Genomic DNA, 15,661 nt, shown 5'->3' with positions numbered 1-15,661 from the left:
AAGGTAACACCCTCGGGATCACCCGACTCTAACAAAACAGGACTGACTCGATACAACAAGACAGACCCGATTGACTCAATACAACGAGACAGACTCGACAGGACTGACTCGATATGAAAAGACTGACTCAAAACAAAGAGACAGACTCAAAAGAACAGAACTGACTCAATACCCAAGCCAGAACGTACAAAACCCAGCATTCACAAATGCTCAAAACAGTGCGTGCCATACGCCACATCCGGAGTAAACTGAGCGCCGCCCACAGATGGTTCATCCCTCGATCACATCACATTATCCCCCACAAGTTCACTGGTCAAGTGTCAATAGACTTTGCAGGACCTGGTGCGGGGATGACCCTGTTGTCAATTAAATTTTGTATCTCGTGGCAGAGATGGACACAACTGTCGGTGTCATGACCAGTTTGTTGATAGAAAGCACAGTACTTAGTCGGGTCATGCTTTGGAGGGAGAGGATCGGGTAGAGGCCGTTGCTCTAACGGTTTCAGATGTCCTTTCCTGAGTAGGACCCCCAGGGCTTTAGACAAAGACATATAGAGTGGGGTGAAAACCCTCTTGCCTCGGGGCAGATAGTCTGAAGTTCGGGGGTTTGAAGTGGATGCACCAACAAAGGTAGTGGCTGCTTTTGGTGCGGTGGTGGCGACCATGCCCACTTCAGAAGATCTTACAGCTGCGTCACCGCTGGTGGTCACATTCGAACTGCGGGTAAACGCCCTCCTAGGCTGTTCCTTCTCCTGGTCAAAGAGGCCCTGCTTCATAGCATCCTCGATCTGTACTCCCATCTCATGCAAATCTGAAAAGGTAGGGAAGGGGAGCACGATCATTTTCTGCATTAGTTTGGGCTGGAGGTTGCGCACAACCATCCGTATCTGATCCTTATCTGTTGGCCTAATGGTCATCATTGAGGCCTTGGCCCTCCAGCGGGCCACGAATTCTGAGAAGCTCTCCTTAGGCTCCTGCCTCGTCGTCTCAAGATCACGGGTCGTAATCTCGATTTGTGTATTGTATGAATATTGTGCGACGAAGGCCTCAGCCATCTCGTCCCAACTTCTCTTGATATCATCCTCCAATTTGGCATACCATGCGGCCGCTACACCCGACAGGGTCCGGCCAAATAAAGATAGCTTCTGCAGTCTAGTGAGGCCCATTGGCCTTAGGACGTCTGAAAATAGTCGTAGGTACACCATGGGATCCCCAGACCCGTCAAAACGATCAATTTGTGGCATCTTAAACCGATCTGGCAGCGTCACGGCTGCGTCAGTGTATCCGTCTCCAATGTCCGGAATGGACTTCACACCTTCAGATTTTTTGAACAGCTTTTCAAGCTTGTGCATTTTTAATGCCACGGGCTCGACCTCGGGCTCGAAGGGAGAATCTGATTGGTTGATAGGAGTGGGTGCCTTGGATAGTTGAGGCAGAATCGGGGGTGGAGCTGGCCCGACTGGAATGTCCGTATCATCCTGGACATGGGTTGCCTCCCCGAGTATGGGAACTCTTGGTGGGGGAGGAGCCTGGTGTGAAGTAGATACTCCAGTTTGCTGCTCCAATCTAGCAATTGTCTCTGCCTGTTGGGCTATGACCACAGCCTGTTGCTTGGCGAATTCAACTTGATGGACAGTGCCTTGCTGCATGGCTTTCATACTATCCTAGAGTTGGCGCACCATCTCTTCCAGACTCGACATACTGTTCTAATCTAACTGAGCAACCGGTATATCTGTGTCGGCAATAGGCTCGGAAATCTCAGCCCGACTGCTCAAAGATCACTGATCTGGTAGCTGTTGTACTGGTGGTCTGTGCCTGACTAGTCTTCTCTGGCCCTGATTACCCTTGAACTGAATCTTTGACCTGACAAAGTCTATCAGCACAAGTCCGATGAACCTCGGGGGATATCGGAGCCTTCTGAAGCTATGGTTCCAGGACTACCTTGCAAAAGGGAAAACAGAGAGCATCTCAGCCTAATTTCACTGGAACAGATTTGAGCATACTAGGATGAATGTACCCAATACTGATCATTGTTTCCCAAATATCTGCCTATAAACTGATATCCTCAGGTTAAACTGATTCCCCAAATACTGATGCTGATGCCCACAGGCCTGATGCCCAGACTTGTAAACTGGTATATGCATTCCTGTAGAGATACACTCTAAAAGCACATAGCAAGTAAGAGAGAGCCAAAACACCCCTATGTTGGGGTAGGGTTTCCCTGTCCTATTTTGTCAGGAACTAGGGTTTCACTATGCACACAGCAGTTTCAAACAACCTATCGGGTAAGCAACCTGTCCTAGTTTGGAATGGTCACTATGGATTCCGAATATGCACTAGGTCGAATGGTCAAAAGGGTGCCCCGGTAAAAACCGGGGTTTGTGCTCCCATACTGTCAGAGCCCATAACCGATCAGCCTTATGGTCATGCCTTGACAAGACAAGCCTCCGGCAAACCGTTCAGGAATGGCAGATGGCAAACACGGTGTCCTAGGCACACCAATGCACATGCAATGCAAAGAAACACATAAATGAAATCAAAACAGGATATCATGAGTTCGAGTCAAGCTCTCTAAATTCCCCAGCAGAGTCGCCAGAAACTGTAGACGCGCCCGTGTGGGGGCCTTGCTACAGTTCGGACTCGATTTTGTGTCACGGTTCTTAATCTTGAACCAAAGAGTCCAAATCTGGCAAATCGTTTTGAGAAACAGATTTTTTGAAAAGAAGTGCCAAACATGGACTGCTTTGCCAGATACAGAGTCGCCACCTAAATATTTTTTATGGGGGAATTTAAGAAACCCTGACTCGGTGCCAAAGGCCACGTGTCCGTCATCACCAAAGTTACCTCGGCTCGGGAACTTGGGTACGATCGGGGAAGGTCAGCTATGAGCACCCCCTCTCGCCCGATCCGAAGATCGGCCTCTACTAACCGTGATATCCGTTTTTGAAAACGTTATGTGTTCTTATACCAATTATTAGCCTAGCGTTACTATGTTATGCGCGCAGCAAACAAGTATAGACCAAATCGCCTAAATTGGAACAAAACATTGCATGTTCGTTTTGAAGATGGTTTGCTACTCGCAAGTAGGCTAAAATGCAAGTTTTGCCACCCTCGAATGGGCTTTTAGAAAAGATGGTTTTGCCACTATCTAGTGGGCTTAAAACTCACAGTTTTAATGCGTTATCCCAATTTAGGTAATTCAACCTTCATCCACAGGCACTCAAGCAGTTATATCACATAAGCAGCTAGCCTCATGGTAATCATGCAATTATGGCAACACTCACACGCATGCGGTATGCTAAAGCAAAAGGACTTACAGAGTACTCCAAGCCAAAACAGAAACTAGTTAGTAATCATACGCATGATCCTAGTTCATGTTAAGATGGCTAATGCAACACATACAAAGATGCAATCTAGACAGGCTCGGCTATTCTAAGATGGCATATGATGATGATACAACTAACACGTATTCAACTTGGAATTGAAGTACAATGCAGTTAGTATGATGCGCCGAGCCCGGTGCATGCAAGACAAATGTATGAATGCACGCATGCATAGCATAAGGTATGCTAATTTAAATATGCCCTAGTCTACCATCATAAGCGGGTAAATAAAAGGGAAGAAAGACGTGGGGTTGGAAGACATACACACACTCACGCACACTTATTACACAATTGCCCTCGCTCGGAGGGTCCGAATAAATATTACAGTCGGAATAATAAACACATTAATTATTACAGAATTTCTAATTAATTAATAGAAAGAATGCAAAAAAAGGAGAAAGGTGGCCACAGCCTCCGCCTCGGGATGCGCGAATGATGCATGTTCGAAACCCGGCTCGCCCGGAAAGCCCGCACCATAACATTGTTGCCTCTGTTTTTACTGCCTTGCTTCTCTGAAAAATGCCAAAATTCTGGGACAGGTTCCTTGCACACTGAAGAATACCACCGGCTGGAGGAAGTTCCCACCGGCAATGCATAACTTCCATCGGCAGCTAATTGAATCATCGGCCACTCACAAATGGCCGGTCGGCACTGAAATATGCCGGTTGGCAGAAACTTCCTGCAGGAGACAATTTTGACAGCAACAGAGGACAGACAGCATATGGCATGGGATTTCAGGCAACTGTATACATGGACACACTCCCTATCATGTAATGGACTCAAGGGAGCATGGCCCTCGACCCTCGGGCCACCAATCACGCATTTCGATGCATGATTGCCAAAGAGTCAAGTATGCATTTCAATGTCAAATGCAATGCGCACAAAACATACAAGGGACCCAACCTCAATCATGGTTGGTCAAGAGGCGAGGCAATGCACAACAATGCACATGCGACCTAAGCATGCAAGCAAACATACAAACATGGAATACAACGACATGGCACACACAATGCTAACAACATAACATGCACAACGCATTGAAACATGGCACACACAGTGCAAGATGGACTTACACCAATGTGAGTGGACCTCAGCCACACCCACATCAGTGGCCATGAGATGAAAATGAGACACTCGAAATGCGTGCACATATGCACGCAAACCGAGGACCGAACCTAGGGCACGTATGCCACTCTAACAAGACATGGCAAGGCATGGAATATGGCATATGATCATGCAATTTTCAGAGGCAAAATGAGATGTAAAACAGCCCCGAATCATGGCAAAATGATACCCGATGCATGGAACGAGTCCCGAAACATGAATTTTGGCGCATGAAATGGCCTATAGCTATGCAATGCATGCATAATTTGAACATGAAGTATGAAGACAGAAGCTAGGAAGCCCCAAAATAAGCATTTTTATAGTTCAAAGCATGGTCAAACAGCAAACACAAATAGGGAAAAACTAGCATGCAAAAATGGCCCTAAGTGTGAGATAATGAAGCAACTCACAGCTGATGACCCCAAACAGGTTAGGGCCCTTCAACAAAATTGAAGAGGGGCCCTAAATATGACATTTTAAAGCACTGTAAAAACCCCAAAAACAAACATAGGTATGGCTAAGCTCTTATGCAAGAATTGGACCGAAAGATGGACAAAGAAGTAAGTGGTAGATACAAAGCCCAAACAAAAAAAGACTCTTCTACAACACTGAAGAGGGGCCAAAAATATGACAACCTACAGTTTATGGCAGCCCCAAAAACAGTATATAAATACACTCAAAATGTCATGCAAGATGAGGCTCAAAAGAGGCTATAACAGAAAGTATACAAAATATTCAACAAACAGCCAAAGACCCTTAATGAAACATGACAAGGGGGGAAAAATCTGGCTGTTTTTAGTTCGGACCAAAGTCCAAAAAAAAGCAACATCAGGGGCTGCCAAGGCATGCAAAAATGGGACCAAAAAGAGAATATAAAGGCAAGTATAACATGGAGGTCCCAAACAGTGTTGAGCCCTTCTTCAATGTTGAAGAGGGGCTCAAAATAAGTCTATTTTCAGTTTACATCAGGCTCTAAAACAGATCATACACAGGCCAAAAAATACATGCAAGATTATGGCATTTAAGAAGGACAATGAAGCAAGTGCAAGAGGGGGGCCTCAAACAGTGTTGAGCCCTTAATGAAACCTGAAAAATGGCTCAAAATGAGCTTAACTTCAGTTAGGGTCGGAGCCCAAAATAGTAAGCAAATATGGCTAAGAAATGATACAAGAAAAAGCTCAAAAAAGAGGGAATGCTACTCACCCTTGAAGACCAAACTTTGATGGCTTCTTGGCTTGAGTTTGTGGCTCCTTAGGCTTTGAAGAACAGCCTACAGCTGCTGGAAATGGAAGTGGTGGTGTGGTGCTATAGGGTGTAGTGCAAATGGAGCAAGGATTTTAGGGTTTGGAGGCTTGGATGAGATATATGGAGGATTGTATGTAATCCTCCAGCTGGTTTTCTTCTAACCTAGTATAAGGAAGAGGAGACCTTCCTTTATAGAGCCAAGGGAGTAAGACTTCTCTTAGAAGCTTCAAACTAAGAGCAAAGATCCTCCATACACGTGTATGGAGGATCCATTCAGTGCCCTCCAGCTGGCAAAGCTAGCATCCACTCAATCTATAGAAAACTCCGGAAGGTCGTCGGCCAGCAAAAATGGCCGGTCAGCACAATAAAGTGCCGGTCGGCACAATAAATTGCCGGTCGGATAAATAGATTGCCGATAGGTGCTGCCAAGGTCAAAAAATGGCCAGTGGATGTCTAGATTGAAGCCCCGGAAGTTAGCTTTCCAATGGCGCAAACCTTGTATTAAAATTCGTCCTATACAAAAAGTTATACCCTTTTTGGTGAAGCCGCGCAGATTCGATCCAACCGGGATGATGCCCAACTTCAACTGATCATATCTCCCCTACCCGGGCTTGGCTTTAAGAGATTCTTGAGTGCAAAATGAAGCCCCGGAAGTAAGCTTTCCGACAGTGGTGGCCCCATAGCTAAAATCCAAGTGTACATACAGATAAGCCCGATTCAGCGAGGGCTGCTCGACTCGCTTCTACCCGGATTCATGCCGAACTTCTCCCAAACTAGTTTTCTCCTCTCCTTTCCTCTCTTCTTCAACTCCAAACCCCTGAATAAAGTGTTTTGAAGGATTTGCCTCTCTCCTTGCCGAAGAAACTGAACATTTTCCCTGCACACCTTTCTCCACCAAGTAAAACATCAGTGGTGCCCAAATCTTAAGGGCGGTCAAAAATGAGGTGTCTACACATATCCATGTTGTTGCATGCTTGATCGTCGCATTGTGTATGCCTTGTTCATATCTTCGTGCATGTCTATCTTCGTATGTGCATTGTGTATGCCATATAGTTCATGTGCATTGAGCATGCCATTCTTAGTTCATAGCATTGTGTACGCTAGTTGCATGTTTGCATATCATCCCTCGCATGCTAGCATGATTAGGTTACATTGCGTCTAAGGTTGCATGCTAGTCGTATTGTGTATACCATGTATATTGCATTGTGCTTGGAAAAGGGTTTAGTCTAAACACGGGAAACGAGGGACGTTTCGTACTCCAAGTGACGAAACGTGCCTCGATTCTCGGTCGCTGACACTCCGGATTACTCATGATGGAGTTTAGGCCTTGTTGTGTTTATATGTGCATTCATTTTACATCGAGTCGTGCAATCCGACTCCTCGGCCATCATGCATCGAGATGCGTGATTGGTGCCATGAGGATCGAGGACTACACTCCCTGGAGCTTATGCAATGACGGGGAGAGTGGTCGTGCACACATGTGTTGCAAATACCATGCTTTCTCTCTCTCTTGCCTTTGTTGCAGAAAATGCAGAAACCAGGAGAAGAAACTGGTCGGCCGACCAGGTTTTCTGGCAGGCCGACCACTTCTGCTGGTTTTTCTCACAAAAAACTGGTCGGTGGGTGGTCTCCAAAGTCCATGGCTGGTCGGTGGCCTTCCCCTAGATTCCCAAGGTGGAGTTTCATCTCCTTGGAGCTTTGTGCAGTGTTTTGAGGTCAATTGCAAACAAAGACAAGTCGAGATGTCGCGAGGGATTTCCGAACAAGGAAACTCGAGCATGCAAGCATCCTTTATCATTTAAGGTAGAGCCGAGGCAGTCCACATTCATGTAGTTTGCATGCTAGTTTAATTGCTTACCTAGTTAGTTTGTTAATTAATTAGAGTTATGTAATAATTAGCTGTAATTTGTTATTTATTGCAGTTGTGTAATAATTAGTTTAATTAGTTTAGCTTAGATTAGCTAGCTGGTTCTGTATTATTTATTCGGACCCTCCGGGAGAGGGCAATGTTGTAATAAGTGTGCGTGTGTGTGATGTATGTCTTCCAACCCCACGTCTTTCTCCCTTTTATTTACCGACTTATGATGGTTAGTTTAGGGCATGTTTAAATTAGCATACTTAGGCTCGCATGTTTGTATTCCTCTGTCTTGCATGCACCGGGCTTGGCACATCATACTAACTGCATCGTATTTCAATTCCAAGTTGAATACATGTTATCTGTAGCATTTCACATGCCATTTTAGAATAGCCGAGCCTATCTTAGTTGCATTTTTGCCTGTGTTGCATTAGCCAACTTAACATGAACTAGGATCGTGCATTGATTACTAACTTGTTTCTATTTTGGCTTGGAGTACTCGGTAAGCTTTTGTGCTTTAGCATCTTGCATGAGTGTGAGTGTTGCCATGATAGCATGCTTACCATGAGGCTAACTGCTTATGTGATATAACTGTCTGAATGCCTGTGGGTAAAGGTTGGGTTACTTGAATTGGAGCAATTCATCAAAATGCGAGTCTTAAGCCCACTTGCGAGTGGCAAAATCATGTTTTCTAAGCCCACCTGAGGGTGGCAAATCCACATTTTAGCCTACCTGCGGGTAGCACCTTCAAACCATTTTCAAACAAACATGAGATGTTTTGTTCCAATTCAGGCGATCTAGTCTATACTTGTATGATGTGCGCATCACGTAGTAACTACTAGGCTAATAACCGGAATAAGAACACATGTGTTTTCAAAAATAAGATATCATGTTTAGTAGTGGCCGATCTTTGATCGGGCGAGCGGGGGTGCTCATTGCATGACCTTCCCCAATCGTACCCAAGTTCCTGAGTCGAGGCAACTTTGGTAATGACGGACACGTGGCCTTAGGCACGAGTCAGGGTTTCCTAAATTTCCCAAAATAAAACATTTAGGTGGCGACTCTGTATCTGGCAAAGCAGTCCATGTTTGGCACTTCTTTCTTAAAAATCTGTTTACCAAAACGATTTGTCAGATTTGGACTCTTTGGTGATTTATCAATCTCGCATTGCACTTTGCGAGGTTAGATTCAGAACCGTGACATTTGAGTCCGCTACTGTAGTAAGCCCAATATGAACAGAACGGGGGGATTTTCCCCGGGACGTTCGGGACGTTTACAGTTTCTGGCGACTCTGTTGGGGATTTAGAGAACTTGACTCGAACTCATGATATCTTGTTTTGATTACACTTATGTGTTTCTTTGCATTGCATTTGCATTGGTGCGCCTAGGACACCGTGTTTGCCGGAGGCTGCATGCCATAAGGCTGACCAGTTACGGGCTCTACCACGATGGGAACACAAACCCCAGTTTTTACCGGGGCACCCTTTTTGACCATTAGACCTAGTGCATATCGAAATCCGTAGTGACCATTCCAAACTAGAACAGGTTGCTTACCCGATTATAGGTTGTTTGAAACCGCTGCGTGCATAGTGAAACCCTAGCTCCTGAAAAAATAGGACAGGGAAACCCTACCCCAACATAGGGGTGTTTTGGTTCTCACCTGCTTGCTATGTGCTTTTAGAGTTGGCCTCTACAGGAATGCACGTATCAGCTTGCAAGTCTGGGTATCAGACCTGCGGGCACCAGTATCAGTGTTTGGGAATCAGTTATATCTGCGGGTATCAAATTCAGTTTTGGGGCAGTAATTTGGGAAACGGTGATCAGTGGTCGAATACATTTATTCAGCTACGCTTATATCTGTTCTGGTGAAATTGGGCTGAGATACTGCCTGCTTTCTTTTTAGGGGCGGTTCAGAGATTCAGTTCAGAGCAACCAGTGTTTCCTTCACCGAGACAAAGCAGAGAAAGGCCAGTCAAGGCTCGCTGGTTCATTAGACCCGTCAGTCACCAGTCGCGTCACCTCTGTTCAGTTCAACAGACTCATGATAATGCATAATTCAGAAGAAATTGTGGTTATGACAACAGCTTCAAACCAGGGGATCACCATGCAGGGTGAAACCAATGTTGACATGCCACACCCACCTAGGTCACCTGCCGCGCATCCAATCTGGGAACCTCAATTATTTCAGACCTGTGAGCCCACCACCTTTGAGCTAATGGGAATGATCGGTGATCTCCAGAGATCTATGGCTGATCTAGCCTTTGGAATGTTGGCTCCACCATCGATCATATCACATGCTGGGAACTTCATGCCAGAAGAACCCCCACTCTTGGGGCGAATTGTAATTGAACTCAGTCAACCTGAAACGATCCCAAGACGGGCAATGACAGGTCGACAACAACCGAGCTCCGCTGCGATGTAGCAACCCAAACCTTTGACCAAGCCGAGGCTACTGGAAAGAACAAGGTGGAGGCAGACATCAATCCCTATGAACAACTTCTGCAGGCTGTTGAGACTTTGAAAGTCGGGGGACTGAGCAAACAACAAGTACTCGCAGTTACCGCAAAAACTGTGGATGACATTTTTCCCACTCAAACCGAGGGTAGTTCAAGCCAAGGGGAAAACCGAGAGAAGGGCCGTCATATCAGAAACGATCCTGTTAGATCTAATCCTACACGCGGAAAAGATCAGAGAACCAAGCCAGTACCTGCTGACCCCTTTTCTAGTGCACCCAGCAAAAAGCCACAAACCTCGAAGTATCTACCCCGAGGTCGCAGGGTCTTCCACGCCCTCTACATGCCTTTGTCTAAGGCTCTTCAAATCCTTGCTGAAAAGGGGCATCTCAAACCCCTCGAGCCTTGGCCTCTCTCGAATCCCCTTCCAGCTAAGCACGATGGTACCCAGTATTGTGCATACCATCAACAAACCGGTTATAGCACCGACAATTGCTTCCGTCTTCACCACGAAGTGCAGGATTTGTTTGACAACGGTGTTGTCTTTCCACCAAGCTCAGCGAAGTCTGTCGTCACTGGGTCAGTGAACTTGGAGGATAACGTGATGTGATCAAGGGTTGAACCACCTGCGGGCGGCGCTCAGTTTACTTCAGGTGTGGTGTATGGCACGCACTATTTTGAGCATTTACGAATGCTAGTTTTGTACATTCTGACTTGGGTATTGAGTCAGTTTTGTTATGTCGTTTTGAGTCTGTCTCTTTGTTTTTGAGTTAGTCTTTTTGTTTGGGATCTGTCTTGCTGTGTCGAGTCGGTCCTGTTGTATAGAAGTCGGATGATTCCGGGAGTGTTACCTCGGGCATCATTGTTTTGTTTTGTATTTGTCTTTTTGCTTTCTTTCGAGTCTGTTTCTTCCATGGAGCCAGTTACACCAGAAATCTGAATGAAACAGCATTGATTTTCACGCTCTTGTGTTTGCTTCTGCCTTGTGCCAGTTCTACTAGAAGATTTGAATGAAATAGCAATGCTTTTCACCTACTTTTCTATGCCTTGAAATCATTGCATTGACCTGAGTTTTTCAAAACTTTTTGAATACTGTGATGAAAACGAAGAGGGAGGAATTCCTCGGGGTTTGCAAAAATTTGATCAAATTGAGAGAAAGAGAGGCGTGCTAAGCCCTTAATGAATGAGATCATGCTTGTTAGTGTGAGTACTGAGAAGGATCCTGGCTTGATCTAGATTAGTTCCACATTGTCTTCAGTGCGAGCGATTAGTCGCTTTCTTAAAAGATTTCAAAAAATGTTTTGCACGGTCCTGCGAAGACCTATGTGGAATCACTCTTGAGATTGTGCAGCTTAGGATCGCTGTCAGCCTCGAGATTCGACCCCTTTCGCTTTCAAACTTTGAACCTGGATTCAGAATATTCAAAGGTCAATCATCATGTGAGGCCTGTGTGGCCAGATTTGAAGCACCCCTCAGACTAGGGGCAAAAAATATCGGATGCGCTCGAAGAGTAAAAAATTGGGATGTTTCTCAAGCTATTGAAGATCGGAAAGAATGCGAAATCTCAAAAGAGAGGAAAGAAGAAAGTATGGCTGAAGGACAGCTGAGTTCCTATCCACAGCGCCAGGGGCAAATTCAGCCCCCCCATTGGATGGACTCCTGCATCGTCAGCAAACAGCAGCCATTCTCCTAGATTCAGATGGCTTTGAGATCTTAAAACCATTCGACATGGACAAAGCTACACTTTTACCCTTAAGAGGCTCGTTGGGCCGAAAACCCAAAAAGACGACCCAGGCAAAAGTTAGAGCAAGAAAAAGAAATAAAAAAAAAAAAAGAAGAAAAGATGAAAAAAAAAAAAGAAGAAAGAAAAGAAAAGAAAAAATGCAAAGAGAAAGAAAAAAAAAGAAAAAAAAAAAAAAGAGAATTGAAAAGAAAAGAAAAGCAAAGCTCGCAAGGTTGAAAACCCAGAAGGGCGGCCTTGGCAAAGTTAGAGCGCAAAGGAGAAGTTAATACCTGAGTGTACCTTTACCCCGAACTACGTGACGCTTAATTCCCATCTTTGGGATACGTAGGCAACTTCATTCTGAAGTCCAGCCGTAAAACACTTCAAATTCGACTATGTCCATGCGATGGTTCTGGTCATCTTTGTCTTCTCTGTATCTGAGGACTTAGTGGTGATTGTCACTGTGAGGACTGGTTGCCACGTGCTGCGGCGCTATTCAGACTAGGGGCAACTTTCCGTTGCCATGCAGTGTTGCGGTACTCTTTAGACTAGGGGCAACTTTCAATTGCCATGCAGTCGCCATTCAGACAAGGGGCAATTTTCCATTATTATGGATCTGAGGTTGTGCATCTCAAGAGTAGGTTTCGTGCTCGTTGAGCAGTGGCCATTTGCAAAAATAGTTTTGAAAATTTTTACTGAGGTTGACTAATTCTCTCGAAAAGTATTCCATTTGTCAAAACTGGACCATTTCTTGGACACAAAAAAGGAAAATTTTCAGTGCTCATAACCTAACTTGCATAATTTTAAATCAAAAAATCGAACAAGCATGTTAATCTAACTCTCATGTTGGTCAAAATTGTTTTAGCAGAAAGTCAAAAAAATTAAAAAAAAAAACTGGTCAAAATGATGAACTAGGGGCACAGTTAAGTCAAGCGTCCTGTCTTTCCCCATTGCCAACATACTCGCCAAGAAAGGCACTCATACCTGCCAGAAAGCTCTCAACATCCTTCAAGCAGCGAGGTATTGAGCCAAGTACGAAGCACGAACTGGAATGGATCAAGATATTCCACTCCCTCGTCTGGACACATTTGATCATGTCCAAATTCCCCAACAGAACATCGTCAACTGATGTCGGCTGTAGATTTGCTACACAACTAGTTGTAGCGCAACCCCTCCGTGGGAAGATTCACTGTTGTAAGCAGAAGAAGAAGAAGAATCCAGCGGAATGCTAGGGGCAAGAGCCTGCGACTTCCTGTTTATCCATCAACCACCCAGGGGAGGGATAAAAAAATAAGAGATTGAAGAATAGAGAGGTGTGTGTTGAGAGAAAAAGTGAGAAAAGGGTTTTGAGAGAAAAAACCGAGCCTGAGGGGCGAGTGATGTGAGAATCACAAATGAGAAAATGGGTGGGAGATAATACCCGAGGAAACTGGCTCCTCGCGAACTTAGAGGTCTCGCACCTTTGTAACGCGTCTGAGTGTTGTGTCTTTCGTTTTGTTTGTCTCGTTTCGAGTGTGTCTTGGTGTGTTTAGGTTGTTTACCTTTTGTTTTTCATTATCGAGTCGTGGTGCGTTGTGTTCAGTCCTAGGCTCAATACCCAGTCGAGAACTCATTTCTCAATCTTGATTTCGAAAATGAATCGTTTTGTGCTCAGAGTGCCGTGCTGTTCTCCACATTTGTGCAAAACAAGATTAGTTCTTTCATAAGACCCGGGGGGGTTTAACCCAGGTCATGTGAGAACAGTCCAACCAGGACCTATCTGAAGCTGTTTGGGTTCCGGACTGCAAAGCAAAAGAAAGTAGGGAAGATTCAGAGCATCTGAGTTTGTTTCGACTTCTGCAAATTCCGACTTTGCATCCCGTGTGTTCAAAACGAACGGAGTACTGTGTCATGAGCTGCGTGTTCAGAATCAAATATGAGCAGCGTGTTCAGAATGAAATGCATGAGCCGTATGTTCAGAATGAAGTATATGGGCTGCGCGCAAATTGAAAGAATTTGAGCTGCGTGTTCAAAAGTTGAAAGACTGAGCTGCGTGTTTGGAAATTGAAAAAATTTGAGCTGCGTGTTCAAAAATTGAAAGACTGAGCTGCATGTTCGGAAATTTGAAAAAATTTGAGCTGCGTGTTCAAAAGTCGAAACACTGAGCTACGTGTTCGGAAATTTGAAAGAATTTGAGCTGCGTGTTCAAAAATTTCAGAAATTTGAAAAAATTTAAGCTGCATGTTCATTGAAAAGACTGAGCTGCGTGTTCAGAAATTTGAAAAAAAAATTTGAGCTGCATGTTCAAAAGTTGAAAAGACTAAGCTGCGTGTTTAGAAATTTGAAAAATTTGAGCTGCGTGTTCAAAAGTTGAAGAGCCTGAGCTGCGTGTTCAGCAAAATGAAAGTTTGAGCTGCGTGTTCAGAATGAAATGCATGAGCTGTGTGTTCAGAAATTTGGAAAATTTGAGCTATGTGTTCAAAAATTGAAAAGTGTATTGTGTTATGAACTGTGTGTTCAATTGAGCTGCGCTACGTGCCAAACAAAAAGAATACTGTGTTATGAACTGTGTGTTCAGATTGAGCAGTGTTGTGAGCCGTGTGCAAAGTAAACGGAATACTATGTTATGAACTGTGTGTTCAGTATGAGTTGCGTGCAAATGAAATCAAATATTGTGTTACGGACTGTATGTTCAATATGAGCTGCGTGCAAATGAATATGTATGGGCTACGTGTTCAGAATTGAAATGTGTGAGCTACGTGTTCAAAGTGAAATGTACGAGTGTAGACACCCCATTTTTGACCGTCCTCAAGACTCGGACGTCACCGCTTGAACACTCGGTGATTATCCATGTTTGTGTTTGTTTGGAGTTCCCGGAGGTCTCGGCTCGCGCGCCCTGCCTCAGGATCTCCGAACTTGACCATTTAGTGTCTGGTTTTACACCGAACACTCGTGTTTTGCCTTGGAGGAGGAGGGAATGCCTTGTGAGACATCCCCACACCCCACCGGCAGTGGCTAGAGGCCACCAGCTGGTTTTTTGCTGCCATCGGCACTTTTGTTTGCCGGTCGGCACATTTTATTGCCGGTCGGCATAGTTTGTTGCCGGTCGGCACTGTTTTTTGTCGAAATAACATTTTTGGGCAGCCGACCACTGTTCATCCACTTTATGGAGATATTTTGTGCCAGCTGTGATAGCTGGCACCAACTCTTCCCCCCTCCATACACGTGTATGGAGGGATCTCCCTCTAGCCAAGCTTGTTGTATAAGCTTTGCAAGAGGGAGTCTTATAGGAGATGAGCTTTCCTCTTGGATCTAGGTTAGAACTTTGGAACCAAAAACCAGAGCTTTGAGATATAGATACACTCTATCTCTATATCTCCCTCTCTCTCCTCCTTTGTGTGTGTTTCCTTGGCCTAAAGGTGGTTTTTACCTTACTTTTGCACCATTACACACACTATTACACCTTATTCCGAGATTGAAGGACTTGGAGGGTTGTTTCTTGAGTTTTTGGACTGGTTTTGATCAAAAGAAGAGGGCTAGACCATTTGTTCTTCAAGGGTTCTTCAAGGGTGAGCATCTTGCTTTTTATTCCCCAAACTTGCAATAGTTTTCTACCTATCTTGCTTGTTGTTTTAGCTCTTGTGTATAACATGAAAAAGGCTTATATTTTGATGCTTTAGAACTTTCATTAAGGTGGTTTGGTGTTTTGAGTGCAAACTCACTCTATTAGGCCTTGTTTGGCCACTTTTTGTTGCCTCTTTGGTTAAGCTTTGGTCATCTTTGTATTTTGATCTCTTCACCATTGAAAATCAGTGTATTTTTAGTGTTAAAAAAGTCGGTTTGAAGTCTTGCATAGGGGAGGGACACCCCTCTCCCTTTATGGTCTTGTTTCCTTGAGTTGTGGCCCGAAAGGGTGGCAT

This window comes from Camellia sinensis, chromosome 7, assembly GCF_055761805.1.
Source record: "Camellia sinensis isolate YWXY chromosome 7, ASM5576180v1, whole genome shotgun sequence".
NCBI classification, from domain to species: Eukaryota; Viridiplantae; Streptophyta; class Magnoliopsida; order Ericales; family Theaceae; genus Camellia; species Camellia sinensis.
This window is presented reverse-complemented; position numbering follows the sequence as displayed.